This window comes from Bactrocera dorsalis, chromosome 3 (genome assembly GCF_023373825.1).
Source record: "Bactrocera dorsalis isolate Fly_Bdor chromosome 3, ASM2337382v1, whole genome shotgun sequence".
Classification (NCBI taxonomy): domain Eukaryota; kingdom Metazoa; phylum Arthropoda; class Insecta; order Diptera; family Tephritidae; genus Bactrocera; species Bactrocera dorsalis.
In genome coordinates this window covers 74,448,192-74,475,167 of record NC_064305.1, presented here as the reverse complement: position 1 = coordinate 74,475,167, position 26,976 = coordinate 74,448,192, and the positions used below count along the sequence as shown (strand labels likewise).

At 38.9% G+C, this 26,976-nt stretch overlaps 1 protein-coding gene across 1 annotated transcript in view; it reads left to right on the top strand.

The window, feature by feature from the left end:
* Window positions 1-26,976, top strand: part of LOC105224569 (uncharacterized) — a 239,313-nt gene that overhangs the window by 71,992 nt on the left and 140,345 nt on the right. The gene's annotated exons all lie outside the window — the stretch shown is intronic.

The window sequence follows — 26,976 nt, the reverse complement described above, 5'->3', positions numbered from 1 at the left end:
TATCGAACGGCTCGAAGAAGTCCCGTAAATTTTGCGGAGATACCAAATTCAGACGCCGCGGCATAAAAGAAGCTTCTTTTCATGATGTCAAAAGCAGCTTTGAAATTGAAGAAGAAGTGGTGTGTATTGAACCTTTTTCATTTGTTTTTGGCGCCTGGTGAACATCTGGTCACTTGTTGGTTTTCCAGTCCTAAAGCCACACTGATAAGGTCCAATGAGCTTGGTGACGGTGGGCTTTAATATTTCACACAGTACGGTCGATAGAACCTTACATATATGCGATGTGGAGGAGGCTTATCCCAAGGTTGTTGGCGCAGATTTTGGGGTCTCCTTTTTTGTGGATTAGGCAGGGAACACTTAAATTGCAATCATCGAGCATGCTTTCCTTTAATTATACGAACATAAATCAGTCGCTGTCCTTGATCCAGATGATCAAAGTTACAGGCTCTAAGAATTGAAGTGTGGAAATGGCATAAAGTGAAAATTGCCTACACAAATTACGAAAAAAAAATTGAGCGAGACGAAAAGCATAACCCTGACTATCAAACTTAATTTCTCAATATCTTCAGTTCTTTATGGCTCTGTAATGTACCTAGTATAATAATTTCTTTGAAAGGGACACGAAAACGCAGCTATCGAAGACTTTATATTACACACAGTCATGCATATTATTTACATTAACATTTACCGTTATCATTTACTTTCAATAATTGCTAAAAAAAAGGTGCAATAAGTCACAGTCACAGCTATAAAAGCATATTGTGTAATAAACGCTGTTAAGCAATGAACTTTGAGCGCGCAGCCGCAACCGCAGCCGCAAACTCCCAAGTGCAAAACGCAATCAGTCGCATTTTTCACGCTGCAAAACCAAAAAATGACTTCCTTATTTTGTACGAATGCGCCACAGTCGCCTACATGCAAACACACACAAACATAGTTAGATAGATATAAATATACACTCACGCCCGCATAGAAAAGACAAAAGAAATGAGAGAAATGAGCACAACCGTTAGGCAAATTCATTACATAATGCAAAACAGCAAAAACCGCACTTTCCGCGATTGACGCTTAAGTAATTTCCAATGTTGCACATTTGCCAAACACGACCACAAATTTGCTTAAACACGAGGGCATACCGACTAAACAACAGCAACAACGACAACAACAGCAGAAATAATAAATTGCCAATAAAATATACTTAGTAATGGCAAATGCATCGAACGAATCAAACAAAGCTATATTCTGTGCGCTAGCCGCGCGCACAAGCGCACACATAAACACCGCGCCAAAGTGCAACAAAGAAAACACGACGCGACGCCGACGCTGAAGCTAACGTGAACGCCAACGACGTCTATAAAGCGAAAGATCATAAAAATAAAGAAAGCAATGACGAAAATTGTTGGCAATTTGTTTTGCGGCAAATCGAAATGAAAACAGCATGTGCGACCGCCATTCATGAGCGCGCGCGCGCCGCGCCACCGTCGCCGCCTAGATAGCGTACGGCAAGTGGCCAGCCGCCTTGCAGCAGCAAAACAGGCGCCTTATATACGAGTACTTATGGTTTGCGCACCACCGCGTCGCATTATGAATGAACTTCTTGGTTAGCGCTTGCTGAAACACAGCTGTTTCGCATTTATTTCTGTATTTTTTCGCTGTCTTGCTTCTAATATTTATTTCATGATGCAAATATGGCATATCCATCTGTGGCAAAGCGACGCGCTGAAGATGCGCCAACAATGCGCGCAATATTTGAAATTAATAGTTGCAACAGGAAGTATGCGGCAGCGTCGAGTGCGCCACGGCGTTTTGCAACAATGATAGTAATTGTTGCTGCGCCGGCTGCGTAACCAACGGCGGCGGCGGCATCAGATGAAAGTAAAGCGTCAGCGTGAGAGCAACAAAAGCGCGCGCAGTTGCTATAAAAAAAAATGTGTTCATTGAAAGCGAAACCTTGTCGGCGCATGCATTGAGGTTGGCGCCTCAAAGTGGAGCGCGCGCATGACTCGGTTTTTTACTGCCACTGCAGTTTGATTGCCGACCGTTGATCGTCGATCGTCAGCTGCTGATCATCGATTACTGTTGCCAACGCCAACTTGCAATTATTATTATTAGTCAAACGTCGTTCGGCTTATCAGCTGCTTTGCGCTTTATTTGTGTGTTGTCTGTTGCATTTTAATTGAAAATTGATCTTCAAAGATCTTCAAAGTGGTGATCTTCAAAGCGGCGTTCGGAGTGGAATGAATCAAATGAATTGTGGATATGGTTGTTGATCGTAAACGTTTTGTCGTCGTTATGTAAAGCATATAAATGGTCAATTGAATGATTTTATCTTACTGCTGCATGTATTTTCTATAATAATTTCAAATGCTTGGCATTCAAGCTGCTTATTATAGAGATGTGTCGGTTGATGGGTGGCTACAAACATTTTCGGTATTGGTTCATACCTTCTCTTGTCCACCTTAGACAATACGAAAATAGCACAAAACAAACAAACAGTAGTCGCACTCGCCTCTTAACTACCAAGTCAGTGTTGACAGTCATAACTCCGAAGTTGTAGATAATTTCGTCTATCTTGGAACCAGCATTAACACCAACAACAACGTTAGCCTCGAAATCCAACAAAGAATAACTCTTGCAACAGGTGCTACTTCGTAATGAGTAGGAAATTGAGAAGTTAAGTCCTCTCTCGACGAAGAAAAACCAATTTTATATCTCATATATATCGGTCGATCTCTGAGATGTGTGATTATGTGAACCTGTTTCTTTGGCGAAAATTCATTTGGTGAAAAAACCACCATTTGGTCAAGATATTTCCATAACCTCCCAAAAACCAATATTTTTCGATCTTCTCGGACTTCTACTTGGACTTCTACTTAACCAGTATATAGCGGCCATAAAGTAAGACATTGTAGTGAAATTTACTGGGAATATTCTTCAGTATAATTTAGTTTTATGTTTAAAATTCAATCGGTTGTGATCTTCTTATTGCCTTCATATACTTGATGTAATGGCTTCAGATCTTCTCGCTGAATGTATACTGTCCCAGGCAGTCTATGTGTGAGGTATCTTAATAAAATTAATAAAGAAAATCTCTCATCTCTAGTAAAAGTTTAAATTGTGCTAAAGTCCCCGCCTTTCCGAGTTATCATTAACCTTTAGTTCCCTGATTTGTTGGTCAATATGTAAAATGTCTTGAATATGTGGAAATTTTGTCTTAAGAATTCTCAGAGTTCAGGCAAGCGGGTTTAAGATGCGTTCCTAAAGAGTAAGCGTCAAAGTCTATCTTTTATTAACTGCATTCCAGAAAATTTGGATCACCACCCTTCCACAAGCTTATCATGGCAGTTTTTTCTATGGAATATATGGATGGGGAGGAGTCGTTGAAGAAGAGGCACAGCGAGCTTTTTCACGGATGGGTCGAAGTTAGGAGGGAGCGTTGGAGGCAGAGTTTTCTTTAAAGAGCTCTCCGTCAATTTTTACTCTAGGCTACCGAATCACTGAACAGGTTTTAGGCTACTGTTATGGTAGCAAAGGGCTTATTGCTATGAAGTGCAGCCTCTTTCAGGGAGGTGAGCATTAACTCGACAGCAAAACCCAATACCATCGCTGAGCTCGCTTACTATGCGCCCAAAACTAGGCAGGAGTGTCTGTACTCACTAGTATTACCATCGACCTCTTTCATCACTGCAAAGCCAATGAGTTAGCCAAAGTATCATCCTTGCCTCGCTCACACTGGAATGGAGCCGAGTTGGATTTCCATTGACATCTAGCGTTCTAGCATAGGACTAAAGGAACTCCCATGCGTTTAGCTAACATTGGTCGTCGACCCACTGCTGCGTGACTGCAATATCATTTTATTTTAAAATAGCACACAGAAGTTCTATTCAACTATTTGTTCCCAAAAAAGTTCATTTTGCAGGGGTTCTTACTGGACTTTGTTCTATAGACATTCATGCAGTACGGAAGAAAATCTTGTTGGACGCAAGTTGTTAAAGCTTTATGAAAGATGGCGAGGTGAAAACATGAAAACACATTCTCTAGCTTTGGACAGCCGTTGCAAGACAGAGGTAGAAATGTTCGGCGAATTAGGTGACAAAGCTGAAACTGACATTAGACGCCTCAACAAAATTATGATAAGCTCAAAGCGTTTTGTCGATTGGTGAGGTCCCTATAATGAATTATATAGAAGCTTTAAGCATCACAACCGATCGGTGTGAGATCCCGATCCCCACTAGGATTGCTCTCTTAACCTAACATAACCTGTCCTTCAGTTTTATACCAAAAATAGACGGCAAAGTCCCCTGTTCTAGTCCCCTTATAGCCGATTTTCAACCTCCGCAGTGAATTTATACTAAGATATACCTAAAGCAGTGTCTACAACAGGGTCAATAAGAAGATGATGAAAATTTTCCTAAATATCTGAGATACTATATTCTTATACCCTAAAAAGGTGTATGTATTTAGTTTCCTACGAAGTTTACAACACCCAGCAGGAAACGTGGGAGAATCTATTAAATATTTAAGCAAATGATCAGCATGATATGTCCCGTAGTTTTTGAAAGAGCGTCCTGAAATTTCGCACTCATCCTTTTTTCTCTAAAAAGTTGCTTATTTGTCGAAACGCCTGATAATAGACGACAATATCATATAGCTGCCATACAAACTGAACAATCAAATCCACGTCCTTTTGATTTTTTTTGACAAGATATCTTCACGAGTTTGGACTGAATGCTTATCCAAGGCAACAGTGCAATCTTCATAGAAATTGTTCAAAACGGATTATTATAACTATAACTGAGCTGACAGATCAAAATCAAATTCTTGTGAGGAATCGTTTGTAACGGGTGATTTTTTTGAGGTTAGGATTTTCATGCATTAGTATTTGACAGATCACGTGGGATTTCAGACATGGTGTCAAAGAGAAAGATGCTCAGTATGCTTTGACATTTCATCATGAATAGACTTACTAACGAGCAACGCTTGCAAATCATTGAATTTTATTACCAAAATCAGTGTTCGGTTCGAAATGTGTTTCGCGACAAATTTTGTTCAGCGATGAGGCTCATTTCTGGTTGAATGGCTACGTAAATAAGCAAAATTGCCGCATTTGGGGTGAAGAGCAACCAGAAGCCGTTCAAGAACTGCCCATGCATCCCGAAAAATGCACTGTTTGGTGTGGTTTGTACGCTGGTGGAATCATTGGACCGTATTTTTTCAAAGATGCTGTTGGAAGCAACGTTACGGTGAATGGCGATCGCTATCGTTCGATGCTAACAAACTTTTTGTTGCCAAAAATGGAAGAACTGAACTTGGTTGACATGTGGTTTCAACAAGATGGCGCTACATGCCACACAGCTCGCGATTCTATGGCCATTTTGAGGGAAAACTTCGGACAACAATTCATCTCAAGAAATGGACCCGTAAGTTGGCCACCAAGATCATGCGATTTAACGCCTTTAGACTATTTTTTGTGGGGCTACGTCAAGTCTAAAGTCTACAGAAATAAGCCAGCAACTGTTCCAGCTTTGGAAGACAACATTTCCGAAGAAATTCGGGCTATTCCTATTAGTGAAGGAAATCAAAGCACCATAGCTTTCGGTGTATTCATGCTTTTATATTCATTATATTATGGTGGTCAAAAATAGGTGAAAACGACTATCAATTGTCAATAGCCCTCCTATATCGGCAAGCGAGGAATTTACTATCTCAATAAAATGAAACGAGAATGCCTATCTCTAACTTGGCACTGTATGAGTAATATAAATTCACAACTTTCCTCCTGAAAAATATATATTTTAATAATTTTTTTTTTTGGTTTCAAGCTTTTATATGAAATAATGCTTCTATAAAGTCCACTTATTTCTCAACCAATATCTAACCATGCATTTGACTTTCTATAGCTCACATAATGACCGCCACCCCCACCACAATAACAACTCAATCGGCGCAGCTGCCCAAAAGCAGAGTGTTGGCGTGATTGTTGTCACCATAAAAGGAGCTGACGACCGCTACATTTCAATATTCAAGTGCAATTCAATTAATTTACGAAAATAAATTTACCGTAAAATTTTGAGCGCATGCGCACATACTCGCCTAAACTCAGCTGGAATTTAGCTGAAGTTAGCACCGAGCGCGCAGCTTAACTCACGAACTTTCCGCACGTCTCGCGGTGACCATCTTGGCAGGCGACTACTCCACGCTAACAACCAAATTTAAGCAACGAACTTGCCACGAAAGGAAATGTCCGCCAGTGCAGTGCGTTTGAGTGTTTGCCCACCATTTGCCATTTACTTGTTGCACGAACTGACAAAGTGACAAATGTTTGCCATTTGCCACAACACCTACCCACCACCGCTGCGACAGTGATTCTGTCGCCGTTACGTGCTGCACACGTTGGGCTGCAGTGGGTGACCGACCAATCAGACCGTCAGATCAACCGACGAACCACCTTCACCGCCAACACCGATTGCACTTTGATGAAGCGGCATTATGCCGATGTGACTATAAATGGGCAAGCTATGTTGTGGAGCGTTGACTTTCAGCGCAAGCGCAACACTTTTAGTGGAGCAAGCGCGAAAAACGTAAAGCGAAACAAAAAACAATAATAAATTACTAAAAAATGAAAACTGGCGAATATCAAACAAATTTACACAATCCATTAAGTACGCGCGCGGCTCGCTAAAAAAAAAAGGAGCATCTGAAGCGTTTCGTGAAAAATGTGTTAGGGTTGGCCGAACGCGTCCATAAAAAGGCATCAATTACGGTATTTTGCGCGTGGAATGCAGCGCGACATTGCGGTACTTTATTTTCAATTCCACCATTGGCGTGATTACATTGACTCCTTTTCGGTTGGGTATCATTTAGTAATTTTTTGGTGGCAAGCAATTGCCGCTGTTTAACGACTACCTGGAAATTAATACCCGAATGGCGGAGTTTGTGGGAAAAGAAGGAAGGCGAAAATTGTGTTTTACATTGATAGCGCTACAGGTCGCTAATGAAAATGTAATTAAATATCAGGTTGCAAGTTGAAACGTGGATAATTTACGTTTATAGATCTATGTAGAGCCTCATACATATAGTATATACAAATACTTATATATTTCCTTGTAAATTTTGTAATATTTTTTTCAAAGACCTATAGTTAGAAGGTTGATATCAGACTCAGAGAATCTGGGTTCTTAAAGGAACACGTATCTGAACACTCTTTGATTTCATACCGGATTACTTGGATCATAGAGTCGCGAAACAGAACTCTGGCGGCTCTTTCTCTGCCCATATACCGTCGAGGGAGTTGTGGGTAGAAAGATGGCGTTGGAGGAGAGGGGGGCAGTGAGCTTCTTTACGGATGGGTCAAAGCTTGGGGGAAGATTGGATGCCGGATTTACTGTCGGGAACTCTCTATCAACTCCAGCTTCAGTCTTCCTAACTATTTCAGTGTCTTCCTAGCATAGGTTGCAGCCATTCAATTAGTAGATGTACTACTCCGGAGTGCAGCATCCTTCAGAGAAGTGACCATTCACTCAGACCTAAGGTCATTAAAAGTGCGTTCAGGATTGATCGAGGAGTGTTAACCTCGTTGTCAATAGCATCAAGTGTCTTTATGATAAGACTGGTATGGGTGCCAGGCTATAGCAGAATCGCAGAAAATTGAAAATCTGATGTGCTAGCAAGGAAAGGCCCTCTGGAACCTCTTTCAGTATAGTGGGAGTTGTACTACTTAACAGCTGGACTTCGCGGAAGCTTAGCAAGAGCTGGGTCACCAATGGTACATGTACTGTCGTAAAAGCCTTTTAGCCAAAGATCGATCGCAAGAGATCTAGTGATCTCTTTGACTAGCCTCTCCCTAGTTGTGGAGCTTTTAACAAGCCATTGCCTTATTGGCGGCCTTGTTGTAAAATTAAGAATCTTACTAGATGCAGCAGCTGTATGGAAGAAGATGAGGTGGAAACAACTCAACACTTCCTTTTTAACTGTCACGCGTTTGGGGTCAAAACAAGAACAGCCTATTTTCAAAGCTTTTCTTGAAGCGGCTTTCGCTAGCAAATTCATTCGCTACAGATAGGAACAGCTCGTAATCACTTGGTTCAAATCCGAGCTACAAGGTGAGTACACAAGAGCCTCGTAACCAAGTTACCAGTGCTGCTGGCGACGCACTGTCAATATGCGTGCGCTGGCGTTGTCTCGATAGAACATAATCCCTCTACTATCGGCTGAGCCGAACTGGTTATAGGCGATTTCTTCCTTTAGACGGTCCTGTTGCAGCTCATAGTATATGATTTCCTGCCGATCTCACTAAACACTTCCAAAACTTTTCGTCCGTTAAACCTGTTTTCCATTTTCGATGTGTGCTTAAATCTGGCTGAGGCCAGCAATCACTAAACTGTCAGGGTATCTTAAGCTTTTAACTCTTTTTTTAAACCTTCTCTGGCTTCTACCATCCTTCCAATCCACTTCGAAAAGAATTTCGGAAACAAATCAGATTACACCGTTCATCTGATTCTGAATCAACCGAGATCTTCCATCATTAGAAAGCATAAAGTTGCTGTCGCCATTTGGTAGAGATTCTTTCTTTACAAAAATCTCAACCTGAAAAAGCTTTCGATTTGAGAAAAAAGATTTTTACAGCCAGTAGTCATGTCTTTCTTCGTTAATGGTTAGGTTAGTCCGGTAGGCCAAAGAGCCGCTCATAGACCAGTTTTGGTCCTTTGGGATACCAGATGGAGTTCTGTTACTACCTCCATGAGGAGTAGTCATCCTTTAACATGACTGCGTCCGCGTACCTCTTCCAGTGTTTTATACCGTGAAGACTTCAGATGCTTCCAGCATAGTATTGTCAATGCGGGACATATACACAAGAGATGCTTCATTGTTTCCCTGACACCTTGCTCTACATTTTCTGCAGTCTTCTCTATGTGAGCCCCATTTTGTGGGCATGTGTCGCCACCAGGCAGTGACTAGCTTCTTTATAGCTTCCTTCTAAAACGCATGTTTGGAAGAAATCGAACTTTCGCTTTAAAACGTTCGTCAAATAAAAATATTTTTCGTGCAGATCCGACCGAAATCGAGCTACATTTTTTAACTTTTTCAATAAAAATGAGAGAAAACTTGGTACCAAGAATCTACAATAAGCGATTTCTCTCAGTAAGAGAAGGTGAGCTTAGTAACAAACTATGGATAGATACTATGTATATCGACGCGCCCGTCTTTGGATCGCAGAATATGGATGGATATGAGAGCGTCGATATCAGGAGATATGTTAGTGACCTCGCAAATGCCTTTTGCTTCTCAATATATCAAACATATTTATACAGCAACATACACACATATTTATATGTGTTTGTGTAATTTGAAAAATTATTTGCAAGATTTCCTTGGTGCCCCAACTCACAGCGTCGTCAAATTGCATCACAAACTTATTTGAATGCAAAAATGAATTTATTATGCACACTTGTGTTGTTCAAACGTTGCCCACGCGGCTGCTAGCATCTCTGCGAGCATCTTCGTATCTTGTGACCCGTTAACTTGATTGATTTTCCGTGTATTTTTGCATAAATTGCGCAGCCAGCCCGTTTCATAACGGTACAACAAACGCCGTTAGCATGTCGCAGCTGTCAACTGCGCGCCAGCGGATGCCAATTGGGTCACTTGTTAATTTGTCAAAAAACAACAACCACATGAAATACGAGTCGGCGCACACCAGGTTCTGCCGCTTCTTCGTGTATAATTTTTCACATTCGGCGCGCAGTGGCGGTAGAAAAAAGTGTCAAGAGCATGGCGCGGCGCGCTACAGCCTTGCAACGTATATAGCGAGCGGTGTGTTGTGAGTCCAAGCGGGCGTTCTGCGCGCGCCTGCGCAGCATTGATTGATCGCGCGGCTACTCATGCCGCTCCGCTGCAACCGCTACTAAGCGGCGCGACAGCAGCTGCTGAACTTTGGCTTCACTCCCGCTGTGTCGCGCCGCCGCCGCCTTCTGCTCCCAACATACCTACATATGTAGTTATTTACATGTGTACAGTTAGTTACGTTGGATTGACGTGTTGTTGTTGCCGGCATCGTCATCAGATATGCCAGCCAACGCGCAGCTGATTTGCGTGATTTCGCAGTTATCGGCGCAGTGGGACTCGCTGACATATCTTTGTTGTAGGTACACATTCGTACGGTGTTTGTTTGTGTAGTAGACACCGGTGGCCGGTGGCATGTTGCATATTTGCTTTACAAATCTCAAGCAGCTGTTGGCTTTAAGTTAAACTAATGTTAGGTTAATTGCGGGAGTCAAGCGGACATGCCGTCGGCCACCGCGTTGCATGCATCGCGCGGATGTGAGCTTTCGCTTTCGTTACTCGGTGACTACATATGTGTGTGTATGCATGTAAGCAGGTGAGCGTAGCGGAAGCGCTTATGTATGTACTTGTATGTTGTTGTAAGCGGGCTTAGTAAACCGAGTGTCGTCGGCTGCGGCGAAAGCATGCTTGCCTCCTTATTGTTTCTGCCGCCAGCGCTTGTGGCAAGAGTCTTCTGCTTAAGACGCTTTTTGCATTTGTAATTTTATTTGTTTATGCATTTTTTTATTTATATTTTTTTATTTAAATTTTTTTAAATATTTTCTTTAATATTTGCATTTTTTTTATTTTAATTTTTTTTTGTTATTTGCTTTTAATATTTTTTTTTCTTCAAAGCACAACATTGTTAACATTCATTGTGTTTTATGTGGCACTCTTTCCGCGTGCGGGACCTCCCAACGTTTCATATTTCCAGCTTTTTGACGGCCCAACAATGACTCGCCTCGCCGCGCCACCCACTTGCGCGCGCTGTACCGCTTTGCACACAATATTGTCATCGTTTTGACGGGACATTTGATATGTTTGTGCATAACAAACTTGTCTTGCTTTCAGTTTCAGTGGCACCCTGTGGCGTCTTTGGCAGCGCCGCGTATCAAAAGTAAAAATTATTATACATAAATGTCTGAGTTTTTTCATAAACTAAAAAATTATAGCGTTTCAATGTTTCCGTCCGGGCGGAGGTTGCATATTCGGTCGGCCACCCATGTGGTCTTACAATGAAAAAAAAAATTGAATTTTTAGATATTTTATGTCTTCTACTTCAAATAGATAATTTACGTATTTGTTGTTGGTTTACTTAACTGAAAAAAATAAATTTAGACATACTACGATGAGCAAAAAATAGCAAAACTTTGTTCATAATTTTAAAATTCTTAATTTATTCTTCAAAATCTATGCCGTCCACCTCACAGTAATCCCATTTAGCTCCAATACACTTGTACCAACGTTTTGTCCAATCCTTAAAACAGTTGTTAAAGTCAATTTCCGGAATTGCCTTCAATACGCGTATCGTGGTGCAAAAACCAAGAGTTGTCGGTCCATAATTCGGGCCTGTTTTTACGAATAGCTTATCGCAAAACGCACTCAAATAGTGTTCCTATTTGACATTTTGGTCGATCGGAAGGAATTCGGATTTCACCACATCTAGATAATCAAAGAAAACTGTCAACATGACCTGGATTTTTGACCTGCTTTAACGTGGTTTTTTCGACTTCGGCTCACATTTGCCGCGATATTCGGCCGATTGATCGTCTGTTTCAGGGTCATAAGCAAAGTTCATTGCCAGTAATAATACGCTTTATGACATACTGGTGGTCAGAAAGCAGTGTTTCACAGTTGATAACGCGACGCTGCTGTTCGAAAAAATTGAGTAATTTTGGAACTAATCGTGCTTAAACTTTTCTTAAATCCAAACGATCTTACAAAATGGCTTTCACCAATCCTTCCATATTCCAACGATGTCGGTTAGATCTCGAACTGTTTTCAAGCACCAATTCCTAGATTTTGTTGATCACCAGTTGATGTTGATTGCCGTTCTGGACATGGTTCGTCGTCAACGCGTTCTCTCCCTTCTTTGAAGAATTTGTATCAATCAAAAACACTTGCTCGCGACAAACAATTATCATCGCAGGCCTTTTCCAACATTCTGAATGTTTCGGCACAAGAAATTTCAATCCGTACACAAAATTTAATGGAACTTCTTTCTTGAATAATTTTATTCATAGTAAAAACTGCCAAATACACTTTAAGTATGTACTTCAAAAAGTACAAAAAGTACGTTTATTAATCACTAACTACTTTTTTGATGTGACATTTGGCACAGATGTCACTGACAGTCATTCCTATCTATAAAGCAAATATTTCCACGAATGGGTTTTCGCACGAAATTTAAATTTAAATGTCTTAGTAATTTTTGCCCGCAGTATTACATGTGGTTACTAATTAAATCAGCAGAAGATTTGAAAAATTTTAAGATGCTGTTGTTGCAAAAATTGTCCTCTTTGTACTGAGCTATAATCTCAGGCATCTTTCTTAATGTTAGTGAAAGTTATTTTCACCTTGAAACATATAACACGCTCTCAGAGCACATAAACTAAATCAATCCACTTTTGACATAAGAGCAGCATCGAATATGCTCGTAATTATTTGGATTTTTTATTGTTCGTCGTTTTTATGACTAATGAATTTACATTTGTGAATGTGGATCATTCGATTATTTGTCACTTAAGCTTAAATTTATATGACTTATTTGTATGATATTGATGTAAAAAAAATATATATTTCTCCGTTTAAATGTATGAGTGCCTCATTTACAGTCATTGGTTTTTCTCTTGATACGTCATGCCGACCTTATGGTCACTTACAATAAAAAATTATTTTCAAAATGATAATTTCTGTAGCAAAAGTAGTAGTAAGTGCGTTTATTTCTGTTTAACATATGCAAATATTAAACAAAAAAATCATATTTTTACTGGATACTGCCTTCAGTGTCCATTTTGTATAGTAATTGGGACCGTATAACCGCAAAAACGGGCCGAAAATTCTTTTCCAAGTATCGTCAATCTCAAGTTTATTTGCGTAAAAAGTGGTTTTACATAAGACTACAAAAAATAGTTCAGTGGGGTTAAATCTTGGAGGCCACACCAAAACCCTACGACGCGAGATAATGTGTTCAGCAAAAGTTTCCTTTAATAAATTGATTAGTTCGATATTTGTTAGAACCAAAGGTCCTCCTCACCAATGTCTTCCAATGCAGTCACGAAAAAGTCATTATTCATGACTTGAAAAAGTTCCTCATTGATAGTAATGTGGTGGCCGACTTCATTCTTGAAGTGATTCCTATTTCCGTTTCTATATATTATACAAACAGCCTTTAGTAAATGAGGCAAAAAGAAGAAAAAAAGCTTTGTATCCATGACGACAATTATTTTATATATGTGAGGCTTCTACTAAGTCAAATTAAATGACAATCGTAGTTAAACTTATGAGAACTGTTTCCGTTTAATTTTCATTGTCGGTTTTCATTCTATTGTCGGTTTACTGCCATTAATTTTGACATAGTAGAAACCGCACATTATTATATGAAACCCATCGAATTGGAAAAGTGGTGTTCGGCAGGATGTTGTTTTAATGGTTATTTAGCCCCGTTGAAATGGTAAGGATTAGACAAGTTGTAATCGAGATCATCGAACAGTAGGTCAAGTACAGTATGGAACCAACAACGTGTCTTTATCTTTTCCCCACGTGCTGCCGGCTAACGACATGCAAATTTTGTTGCGGTTCTGTACTTTGGTAATAATCGCGGTCAAGTGAGGAGTGAAGGAACACAGACTGTCGATGATGTAGTCCTTTGTCCAGTTAGTTAATACGGTCGCTATGGATTTGGTGGAGTAGAGTGTTAAATTCCGCGCAGCGCGGAAGCGAGAATTCAATTGCCTGACGTCATTATCGCGCAATTATCAGCGTACGAGGTAATAGAAATTCCCTTTGGTGGTTGAGGGAGTTTCAAAATGTAGAAATTAAACAACAACGGCGAGAGGACTCCACCATGCAAAATCCCCTGATTGTGGACCGCTCAGGTGGTTCATAGCCCGCCCCTTCAGCCCTGGAGGGAGTGGAGATTTTCCTCAAGTAGCGTTTTGTAAATGACTGAGTCAAAGACTTTGAACAAGCTTTTAAGGATCGTTCTCTCGCAGGGTGATTTCTGGTTAAGACCATTAACTATCTGGGCGTTTATGACGCTAAGTGCTGTGTCACTTTTCGCAAGCCATGCTGGTGGTTTGCTAGACTCAGGTGGTGCGTGTAGGTTGGGAGTAGCCAGGCCTCAAGTGTCCTCACTACTGGGGAGAGGAGAGTTACTCTGAAACTCCTCATCGTTGAAAGTAAGTGGTTTTGGTATTTTGCGCAGAGCAAAGTGTGGTCAATTTAGACTTGCTGACTAAGGTAATGTTACTTATGTTTACATGAACTCTTCATAACCTCACATTTTTTGATGGCAATAATCGAAGAAGGAAATTGCGAATGAATTAAAATTTCCACAATCTGCCAGCATGTCAGTGTAAATACACTTTTCCATTAATAATTGCAACATGATGATTAATATTGCCATGTAAGAGTACTTCCATATGTACGTGCATACACGAATGTAATGAGATTTTCTACAAAATTGAAATTTCACTGGCATTGCCCAGCGGACACAATCCTAGACATGCAAATGAAAGTGAAATCGGAGTAATCACTCAACCAGCGACGCATGTCCGACCAGGAAGATGACCAGCCGCACGGCAGTGGACAGCAGCCACAGGGGATGCGTACAACGGCAACAAACACAACAAAAACAATGAAGGCGGACATAGGCCTCCTGGGACGATGCACTGTTGCACCACTTATAATTTCTTCTATTTCAAATAACCGCAAGCGTTGCAAATAAAGAAAAAATAATAAAACTGCATTTATTTGTTGTTGCATTTGATGTGTGGCACGTAGCATATCCGCTCATTTGTCTCTGACGCACGCCTGGAAACCGAAACCGAATTGCGCGCCGCCCCAACTGGGGGGCACTCATTTGTCAAGCGAAATGTGCGAAATTGCATATATGTGTGTATGTGGCACACAACAGGCGAGGCGGAGTGACAACAATGCTGCTAGCTGACCACACACATGCAACAAATTGTGATCAATCGTGTAACTATGTTGCTGGACTGCTATAACACTAAAGCTTTTTGCAACACAAGAAAAAAAAACTAAAAAATCAACAACAACAACATGCCCCATGCGCCACATGAACATGCAACATTTGAAATATGTACGTATTTGCTACGTCAACAATGCTGCTGACATTCAGCGACATAATGTTGATGTAAATAATTGGTTTGGAAATTGAACTGAGCAGTTTAGCGCACAACATGCAACAGCAACACACACACACGCACACATTGCAATTCTTTCATATACACACATATATGAGAAGCCACACGTCACAACGGTATTCCCAGCAATACAGCCGATAGGTGTAACGGCATGTTTGTTTATCAAAAATGGTGCATTTGTTGCATGCCACAACAATGTTATTACCGGTGTTGCACAGCGCACAACATGTAATTTCGTCCATGCGGTGTTGCAATTCAGTGTTTAATTAAAGTGTAATATTATGGTGACGCAAATGTGTAGTTGTTGTTGTTACATACATATGTTGTTGTTGTAATCATTGTTCAGAGCGCACAGTATGCCATTTTGCGACACAGCACGCTCAATATTCACATGCACATTTATTTGCTTGCAAACTGACAAGTAACTCTTTCACATTGCCAACTTGTTATGCGCGTAATTGCCACATGTTGCAAGTCGCAAAACAATTTGCTAAACATTTTTTACGCTTTTGATTCGTAGCTTTGCTTAGGCTTTTTATTTTCACTTGTTGCTTTTATTTGTTGTTGTTTAGCATGTTGTTGTTGTTTAGTGTGTTGTTGCTTTGGCGGCTGAGTTCAAAGCGTTGCGCGTTAGCTGCACATTTGCGCGCCGTGTGCTTTGTGTCTGTCGTCGTTGACCAGATTTGTTGCTGTTGTTGTTTGAATGGCAATTGGCTTTGCAATCACGTTTTCTGTGTCGCATTTTGCCCCACGCTAAGTGGGTGGCCGACGTGCCGCATGCCACAACTGGCAGCCATGTGATATGTGTTGAAATTTGCCAAATTAATTTGTATGCTCTTGCATATGGATCACTTTTGCGAAATGTCGTGTTGTTATGTTGTTGTTTTCTTTTTTTTTGAACTGTCGAATCTTTTCGATTAATTTAAAATATTTCAGGTTACGAAAAGGAATTAATAAATATATATTATTTTGTTATTTCGAATAAAGCATTTTTTTTTTATTTTTTTTGGCTTTTCCTCAGACCTTTTAACCTATATTTTTGATTGATAGGCTCGTAAAACCATCATATTCTCAATGCTATTGATTGACATACAAGTAGCAAGTAGTGATGTCGCTAATTATCCGCCTCTCTCTTTTCCGCTGCCATTTCCTTCTTCAAAACTCTTTTTGAGCCATCGTGGTCTATTTTTCCACTCGGTTCCGTTTTGTTTAGAACGGATCGCAATGCTTCCCCTCGATTGAATGTTCCTGATTATGTTTTATCCATCTACCTATCTTTTCTTGCCTTGTCCTGGGTTTCTGTTTCCGTTAAGACTCATTTGTTTTCCTTCCATCCACTCTCAGTTCCATATGCTTTTAGTTTTGTCAAACAATGCCCCCAGAAAATTTTAGTAACTTAATTAAATATAATGGTAGGCCTAACTCTACAGATGCCTCCTTTCAATTGCTTCTAGAACTTTAAGATTCAAACGGACTATATATTCCCTAATTTTAATGTATTAATTGGGTAGAAACCCTCGTATGTAGTTCTAAGTTCGTTTGAGTTAGATCGCTCCGATTATTAAGGGAACGATATTTCAGAAGATAATTAATTTTAACAGAATCAGTTCACCCATAATATAAAACACTTAAGTAGTTTCATATATGTAAATTCTTTGATGGAGGTCTAGGATTTGCTAAGGATAATAAACTCGGTATTTATTCTGCTAGCTGAATTTCGAAAGAAATTTCATAGCCTCAGCAATTATACAGGTATATTAGTTAAAACTGAATTCCAGTCATCTATTTAGACCCAAGACCAACTTTTGTAATCTTGCTTTGCAGTGAATTGGTGTGGTGAATCACTGTTAGCAAAATCTCATCCAGAAAACCGTTGGAGCGGTTACTCGCTATTCTCTTCATAACGAGAGCCCTAAATCGACATTGCAGTGGAAAGCTATGCGTTAGCGTTAGATGAATTCTCTATAAGGACCTTAGGGCATAACTTAATAAGCAGAGCGTTGGTGGCCAAATTAGACCACATACCCTCACGCTTTATTTGAGAAAGGAGATCCAAGTTTCATTAAAAAAAGGTGAATCACCAGCGGAACATACAACATCTATGTAGACGGTTTAAAAATGGCTAATTAAGTGGGAGCCGGAATCTATTGCCCGGAGCTGGATCTTAAGCGACCCTTCAAGCTTCCGAAATACTGCAGTACCTTCCAAGTAGAATTTGCAGTCAAGAAAGCGGCTGAGATATCTTAAAGTGCAGGAAACAACTTAAAAAGAATAAATACATTGATAGACAGACGGTAAACAAGGCAATAATCTTACATCGCGTTTTGACAGAGAATGTCCTTAGAAGTAGAGCGGCAGTAGGTGAAGCGGCTGCATATGTGTTGGGTTTCAGGTCTCAAAGAAAATTCAAGAAACGTAAAAGCTGATGAGATTGCAAAAAGTGTCATCTGTCTGGCTACAGAACAAGTACAGGAAATACGAAAGTTACTAAAAACAGTAAATTTTTCGAAAATTCTGACATGTGAGTAAGGGCGAGATGGAATGCCTTACAAGCAGGAGCGCCAAGACCATGTGCAAGAACCTCGGAGGAAAACTTGCATGCTTTTACTTACAGTGTCTCGTAAGTATTACCGAACCGTTGTTGGCCCTTTGACAGGTCACAATCTACTGGCATCACAACGTGTATAGAAGTAGGCATGAGAGAGACGGTGGAACACCTCCTATGGGTTTATTCAGCACTATCCAGAACTCATCTTAAATATCCAAAAGCTTCGCAGTTCAATGAACCAGATCAAACTTAGATATCAAGTAGATCTTAAAGTTCGCAAAAAATGTTGTTATCCTGTATGACGAATACTTCACCACAAATGAAACAGCACCTCCATCTGGCATTATTAGGGACCAGTAGGTTTGTGTATGCATAAGCTAAAGAGGCCGAAGATAGTGAACTTAGGACGTCCAAAACGGTCAGACGAAAACACCAAAAAAATCCCCACAACATAATTATGGATGAAAGAAAACTAAAGTTGTTCATCGATATAAGATATAATAAACAAATCATTGTATGTTTGAAGAACGCAAGTGAGGTAACAGAAGAAGAAGAAGAAGAATCTGCTATTTTGACAAGTTAATTATTAAAAACTTTGTCGAAATAGCTCGAATTGAGTCTTGAATGGCTTTTGCTTCTACCAAAACTCTTCAGATCTGGAATCCAGTAACTTTTTTTCTGTTATCAGAACTGTTTAAAATGCTCCCTAGAAAAGAACTTGCCCCCGATGAAGTGTTAATAGTGAGATGGAGCTCAATGTTAAAGCGAATATTTATCGAAAAGTTGTAAGACTGATATAACCGACTAATTATAATGAATTTTTTTTTAATATTACTTCCTAGTATATTTTGAAAATGTCTTAAAGTTATAATTAAACGCAAAGTAATATCATACTATTGTGGAACCCACAGAGGTGATCTAGTGACTGACGCCCAGAGCATACTGAAATTATGAAGGAACACTTCTCGAACCTGCTGAATGGCAGTAAAGGTATAAAACCAGAAGATGGTGAACCCGTTTTCCCAATCGACGATTGGAATTTAAGTGTGCTATGCCCAATCCACAAAAACGGAAACCCCACAATTTGCGCCGACTACCGTTTATTGTGTGAAAGACTGAAGTCCACCGTCAAAAACTGAAGAGCTTATCGGTGTCGCTTTAGACCTGGAAAATCAACAACAGACCAGATATTCACCAAGCGTCAAATCTTGGAAAACCTCTGAGCAGAAAACCCACCACATCTTCGTTGATTTCTAAGCTGCTTTTGACAGCTGCCTTTATACCGCGATGTCTGAATTTTGTATCCCCGCAAAACTAATATGGCTGTGTAAACTGACATTGAGCAATATCAAAAGCTCTGTCAAATGAGGTTTCAGACCTATCGTGCAACCTCTTCAATCTAATCCTGGAGAAAATATTTCGAGCTGCAGATCTGAATAGTGAAGGTACAATCTTTAAAAATAAAGAATAAGAAGAAGAATCTCATATGTACATTACTTTAAAATGCTGTATGCCACTATACCAAAAAAAGTGCGCTCAATTAGTAGGGTCAATTAAATTCATGTACACATCTACTCCTCCAAACTCCATGTGGTATGTAGCTGGCATACAAAGTTCATACATATTGTATGTATGTCAAGCTGTTGCAAGTGTAACAAATGCAATTCAAAACTGGTAGCAATCAAAACTAATTTTACTTTCATGTACGCTGCCACATGCCACAACCAAGGCAAACGTGATGTGCATGAATTTTTGCTTTTATTTCATTTTTTATTTTTTCTATTTACTTTGGCTGATGGTTTTCACTTTTCTGTGAATTTTTCGGTTTGTTTGCTGACTTGGGGGAAAAGCATTTTGAAGTGCAAGAAAAAAGTAGAATGCAAAAGAATCAAGAAGCCACCACATGTACACATACATGCAGCCAAAAGAAAAACCAACTCACATCGGTGGGCGCTGTTGACCCACATTCGAGCAGTTCGAGCAGCATCCAGCACAAATCAATGCAAAGCAACCAAACTTCAATTCAAATCAGCGCGCTTTGAAACGACGAATGTGGTATACAGACATACATATGTACATATGTTGCACGAAGCGGCTCGACTGTTGACGGTCGAAGGCTGTCGATCTCCACTCTAAATGCCGCTACTTTGGCTGCAAGCGAAATTCAATTGAAAATTTATGAAATAAAAGTAACAGTATGGAAGGTAATAAACGAAAGCGAAACGCATCTGCATGCCACACATGCGCACACACGCACAAACACTTTCAAGAAAAAAATTGTAATGTTGCCACAAGCAGGCATCTTTCATTTATGTGGCAAGTACGTGCGCAGTGAATGTGCCGCCGCGATGAATGTCGGTCACAGATGTCACAACAAATTCGCCGGTCGCAACGACGCGGCTAAATATGGTTCTGTGTGTAGATGGGTATGTGTGTGTGTATGAAAATTGTGGCGCGGAAAAGTTCAATAGGTTTGTCGGCAAGTCGGTACAGACCGAAAATTGACTGGAGTTGCAGTGAAAGGGGAAACTAAAAGTTAAAAAAATGCAAAAACAGATGTGGTTAGCGGGCCATTAGCTGTATTTATACATACATACTTACATACATTCATATACACTTATATATACATATATACATGTGAATACGCAAAGCTCTCGCAATCACACTCAGCGCTGTCGTTAGCACATTTCGGTGTGGCAACAAAAACGGTCATCATTAATGGCCCACAACAGCGCGTTCGCCCGTGGGGTTCGCGGCGCGACAGGCGCACACATCGTAAATCACGGTACGGACAAGACGCGTGCGCGCGCTCGTTACACTGACAATGGGGGGACACCGGACATACATACATATTTGTATAAATTAATGGGTACATATGTGTGAGTAGAATTGTTGGTGTCCATGTCTAAATGCCTCCATAAATTCCTTTTTTCCACGGACGGCTAGACGGCTTTCAGTTTTCCGATTCTTGGCCTTCACTCAGCCTCGATTTTCGCGCCTGTGGCGGCACCATTAGCATTTGGTTACACGCACCAACATTTCCCTCTCAATTTGGTTCGCGGTGATCTGTGTCTCCGTTTAACTTTCGATTAATTTCCGCATTCAATGAAAATGCTTTAAAAAAGAGGAAAATACCACACAAATTGAATTTGTGCGAATTAAATTAAGGTAAAGTTCAGTTTGATTTTCCTTTCCTAGCCAAAGACGTTCCTGGTGCACCGAGGCCATAATACTCATCAGAGATGCATTAGTTTGTTTGGAGATTGTTGCGATGCCTTGGAAAATACATAGTATCTCCAATGATTCGAAACCAAATTAGCTCTCTTCAAGCTCACGCGTCTGTCTCATAGAAAATGTAGGCTGTTTCAACATAACTCCTATATCGGAATGTGTCATTGAAGACAGTTTATATTCGCTAAGCAATAAGAAGTAGCGAATCGAACAAACTGTTCAAACATATTGCTATGATTTACGAGACAAGCCTGTCTTTTGACGCTTTCTTCGACGTGACCTACCAATCTATCCAGCGCGTCGATGAACTTGAAGAATATACTTACTGACTACATTTCGAATGCGGTCATTCTCCGACAAGCACTGAACGCCTTTCACAGGGAGATGTTAGCACCTTTATTGCCCCCGACCCAGTGAATGGCCTAGCGCAACTTCGTTCTGGCTATTATAGTAGGTTAAACTCGTTCTTACCTAGAATAGACCTTGATATATGATCTATGTTCTGCATGCAAAGAGTTCCCGCAACACACTGATCGCCTCAGTGCATGTGAAATGAAACAAACTCACTTATTAACAGCCCTTTCCTGAATCTAACAGAAATCGGTTATATAATTGTAATGAGATTCTCACTTCCTTTTTTAATTTAACTATTCTCGGAGGAGGAATTTTCAAAGATATCGTCATTTTTCCAGACGATATGCCCGATGTGTATTTGCAATTAATAATACACTTCTCTTGGGACCACGCCCAAGCAGAACTTACGGCACAGTATGCCTACATACTAAACTAGAAACTCCGACGTTATTACTTGTATTCGCCCCACGGAACTGCCGTCAGGCACTGCATCATGGGGCCAAGCTTAGCCATTCATCTCTTCAGTCACGTATTTTCCCCTAATTCCGGTTAATCCCTCCATTTTCGTTGCGTTGCCACTCTTACTGCCTTAACTCTTGTACAGCTATAGCTTCCCACGCTCTCACTTTGTCCAAAACTTTCCTCGATTGGCACAATATTCTCCGGCGTTACTAATTAGTCATTATCCTCGTTAGCGCCGCCGTCATCCTTGACGTTTTTTCGTAGTCTTTGTCTAGATGAGTCTTATAACTTAACCTCGAGTCCATCACCACTCCTAGATATCTTAATGATTACTGTGTCGTAATGATATATTCATTAATATTGAATGTGGCAACCTTTGGTTTCTTCCTGCTTGTAATTAATACTGCTTCCAGCCAGCTAGTTGAAGTTTTGTCCCCATTAGCGATTCTTTGATTTTTTTAGTAGAAGGTCGGTACAAGTTGGGTTCTCCAGGTGGTAGAGTTAAAAGATAGCGACATGGCGAATCGAACACGTCTAAAATTCTAAACTCTTATTCTCAAGGAGATCATAAAATGTTTCGGTAAATGGCTGGCTCCTTCAACAAATATGGTTTTATATACCAAGTTTGATGTGATAAATTGAAGAAAGTTCGCCAATTAGAAAATATATACTATATAGTATATATAAATATTTGTCTACTATTAGCAGCACTTTAACTTTGCAATGCCACAAAAATGCCAGCAAACTTCTAGTCGTTCTTCAGTGATTTTCTGTCTAATGAATTATGTGTTCATGGACTTAATGCGAATAGCTAAAGAGTCTTCAGCGCATTTGAAGAGTGATTTTTGTTTTTATGATATGCACACACCATAAACATTTGGCGTCTTCCCTACGCCATTTAGTGCAGCTCCTTCCTTTGACTGCTTAAGTTCCACGATGTGAACAATAAAGGCTTTATGTGTTAATCATTGATTGTGCAGCTGCAGCAGGCAGCAGGCAAGAATGCGCACGAAAGCTAGCCGAATGAATGGCTTAATTGTTGTGCCTCACAATGGCTATTAAAAAATTTTTAAGAGGGCTGCTTTTACAAATTGGATTGGGGAGCACCGACAGAACGTGCGCCAGCGAATGGCAAAGGCGGAAGAGCAGCAGCGAAATGTTCTGGGGATAAAACGGGAGAATGCAGCATATAAATGCATACATACAAACATATGTGTGTGCGTATGCTGTAGCATGCTTATAAATTGAATTTGATGGATTTATGTGTTAACTGTAATTCTGTGCTGGCATAAAAAGTTCATTGGTTTCGGGTCAATGGCGCACTGGGAAGCGAATACAGCCAATTGACGAGCTAAAGTGCTTTAATATTTGAACTTTTTATTGCTCGATTCGAATTTGCTGCGATTGTGTTGAGTGGCAATATACTTTTGTTGCATGTTGTTGTTGTAGCAGATATGTCAATAAGTGGTGTTAATCAAAATAAGCTAATGATATTAGGCTCTGCAGTTTTAATTGGTGGGCGATATTTTATGAGGGTATTAACTGGAATGTAGGTGAGTTGGCAGAAGCTGCAAGGATGCGGATTAACGGGATTTATATCAAGATTTTATAGCTCTTAATTTTATTTTTTTTAATTTTAGTAAAAAACATAAAAAAATTAAATTAAATTACACTCATTTAAATTAAATAATAATTGTTAGTTTTAATTAATTATTAAATTATAATATAATTGTTAATTTTAATTAATTTAATTAATTAATATATAATTAATTTAATTAATAATTAAATTTAATTAATTAATTAAAATAAAATAAAAGAAAACAAAGTAAAATAAAAGTAATTAAAATGTAATTAATAATTAAATTAAATTAATTTTAATTAATAATTCAAAAAATTCGAGAAATTTAATTTAATTAATTAAAATTAACAAAAAAATTAATTTACTTTCGTATTTTTTTTAAATATATGTTATAATTATGTTAATTTTTAAAATTTTTATATTTTTTAGGCGAAAAAAATTAAAACAAAAATATTTTTTGACTCATAATTTATTTTTCTCTTCTACTTTCAGGTATGTATCGCTGTTTATAAGGAAAATGAAACACTTTTATTTTAGAAGCATTAAACTGAAGGTAATTTATTAATTTGCTAACAAAATGTAAAAATAGCTTAAATCGATTTAAGCTAATGAGCATACTTTGTGCCAAACTGACTAAGTTAGCAGCGAATCGACGTTGGTTTTCAACGCAAACAATAACCGTAAATCAAAAACATTGTAATATTATTATATAGAGATGGAGGATGCTTAAAAGGTGTCTACTAAATACCAAAATAAACATTTTAGCTTAATTCAACTTAAGCTATTCTTTCATATAACTGTGGAATTTAAACTCAAATGGAAAAGGGAATGGAATAGCACAGCAAGGAGTACGATTCCATAAGAATTAAATTTTAAAATTTGTTTTTATTAACATTTTTGCTCTTATTCCATCTGATCAAAATTGACCCGGACTGAGAAAAATAACCAAATTAATTTAATACCAGATGGATAAGAGAATAGATTAGCTCAGCAAGGAGTATGATTGCAGAAGAAGTAATTTTAATTGTTTTTCATTAACTTTTTTACTCTTCTTCCATCTGATCAAAATTGACCCGGACTGGACAAAAATCGACTTTATTAACCCTTTCAGTGGATTTGTCGAATATATTCGACATTGGATGAGCGCGCTTTTTCATGTCAAAAAAGTAACTGTAAACGTGTTCATAAGTTCTTGTTGTTAAATTAGTTAGTCAGGCAGAGAGCATTTTAATGAACATAAGCTATATTCAGTTTTCTAAATTTTAGTTACTTAGTTAATTTGATCTTTTTGCTGGGTTATCAACAAGATTGTCCGATCGGCTATATTTCAACATAAATTTAGGTATTTAGAATTTATCAGAAGTGTTCGAAAAAATTATATGATAATGCACTTTGTGGATTTGCCTTTGACAGCGGCATGGTTGGAATATAGACGCGACTGTACATTGAAGAATATTCCAAAGAAAAATGTAAAGGACTCCATGAGTTTTAGGATCGCTGTAGCAACAACATTGCTTTCTGCAGAACAGGAAAATACACAAGGGGATATAGCACGTAAACGAGGAAGACCGTCGAAGACACAGTTAAGGGGCAGCAGCCAAATAGCTTTGCGTTCTGAAAGTAACACAGAAAGCTACAATGATTCTATGTCACCTAATCCGCCTAAGCATAAAAGAAATGTCCAAACACAACCACCGCCAGAAGTTCGTTTGGATCAAATAAGGCATTTACCGGAATTTTTAAATGTTAAAAGCGCAGGACGTTGCAAAGCCAACAATTGTGATAAAATTTCATTTATAATATGTAAAAAGTGTAACGTTTATCTCCGTGTAAAACGAGAAGCCAATTGTTTCTTGGAATACCACAAAAACCAATAAGTACAATTATAAAATCAATTAATTTTCAATAAATATGCCATATAATTTGAGAGAGAATTGCATTTTTCATATAACAAATTTTGGTATCTTCCAGTGTCAATGTCGAATATAATCGACATGCCCTAACTGTAAATTGCGATATCACAGGTAAAAATAAATATTTTTTTCGAACTTAGGAGCATTATATTACCTTAAAAATAAAGTTTTAGATTTTTTTTCCACCACAAATTATTTTTTCCACTGAAAGGGTTAAAATACCTTAATACTAATCTCTATTATCATCAAAATAAGCTCCTGAGCTAATACGAGTATGCTAACGTATAATTATACTTTCAGCCTTGGCTGTCATGAGCTTCAGCGCCTTCACCGAATTTGCTTTTATCGGTTTAGACTCATTTTTGGAACCCCATTCGCTAAATTTTGTTACTTTTTGGACATCATATTCGTAAGCATACGTCTCGTTTACAGTAATGATAAGTTTGATGAATGTAAAGCTCTCAGCTACGGGTCAATCATCACTTTTGCGACCTGTACTTGACGTCGCTCTTGTGAAAATTTCAGGTATTTTGGCATCAGGGTATCACTGCGTACCCAAAACATTAACAAAACTATTTTGAATTGATACAAAAAATATGTTGTGACTCTCTGCTATCTCTCTGAAGCTAATATTCGGATCGTAGGGCACTCTTTTTTTTTAGCTTTTTCGACGATATCGTCATTGAACTCAAACTAACACTGCCACACACTTTGTGAAAAAATCGCTAAAATGACAATAAGAATTGAATTTTCAAAAAACGAAAAACACCAAAATGTCAAAAAATTAATCAACGGTATTTATGTGTGCCTGTGTTAGTGCATAAAAACCGCAAATGTAGGCTGAACATGCAACAAGAGCCGTGACACACACAAAGCGGCAGCGTGGCGCCTGCATGATGCATACCTATAAAGATATCTATACTCACACACATACAAACACACATGTATGCATGAATGCAGAACGCTAAAATCACCATTTGGGCTCATGAAGAACACATGCGTTGCAGCAAATGACAAGATTAACGCATTTGCATTTGCGCCACGTACCACACACATACCACACCAAGTCGTGCTCGCATAAAAACACTGCACAAGTGAAGCGACATACATACATACATGCATGCATCATATACACAGACCATATGTAATTTGACATCGTTTTGTACTTTTATTGCAGTGATTGAAACAAAAGGCATGAAATGACTAACATATGGTCGGTCAGTTGCATGCGATTGTTGTTGTGCCACATAAAGTGTATAGTAATTGGAAAATTTAAATACAACACATATGCTTTTTACATACATATATACATATGTATTGTGTTTATGTGTGCATGAGAATTCAATTTGGACTCATTACATTGTTGTCTGCCTTGGAGGTTTTCACTTGCGACGCTGAGGCATTCAGTTCGCCGAATGCTTGCAACAAATTAAACTATTTAAAATAATATAGGAGTATATACATATGTATGTACATATGTAGGTCATAAGCGGCTTGCCTTTTGTAATTTTAGCTCATCTTGTTTTGTCATAATATGTTGCCGTTTGATGAGTTATGGTTGTCTCTAGGGTATAGATATTTTCATTCCAATATTGTAGAAGTTATGATTTTCGGCGGAGAAAAACAATAATTATGTCTAAATTCTTAAAAATAGCATACTTTTCAACCTTCTTCGAATCG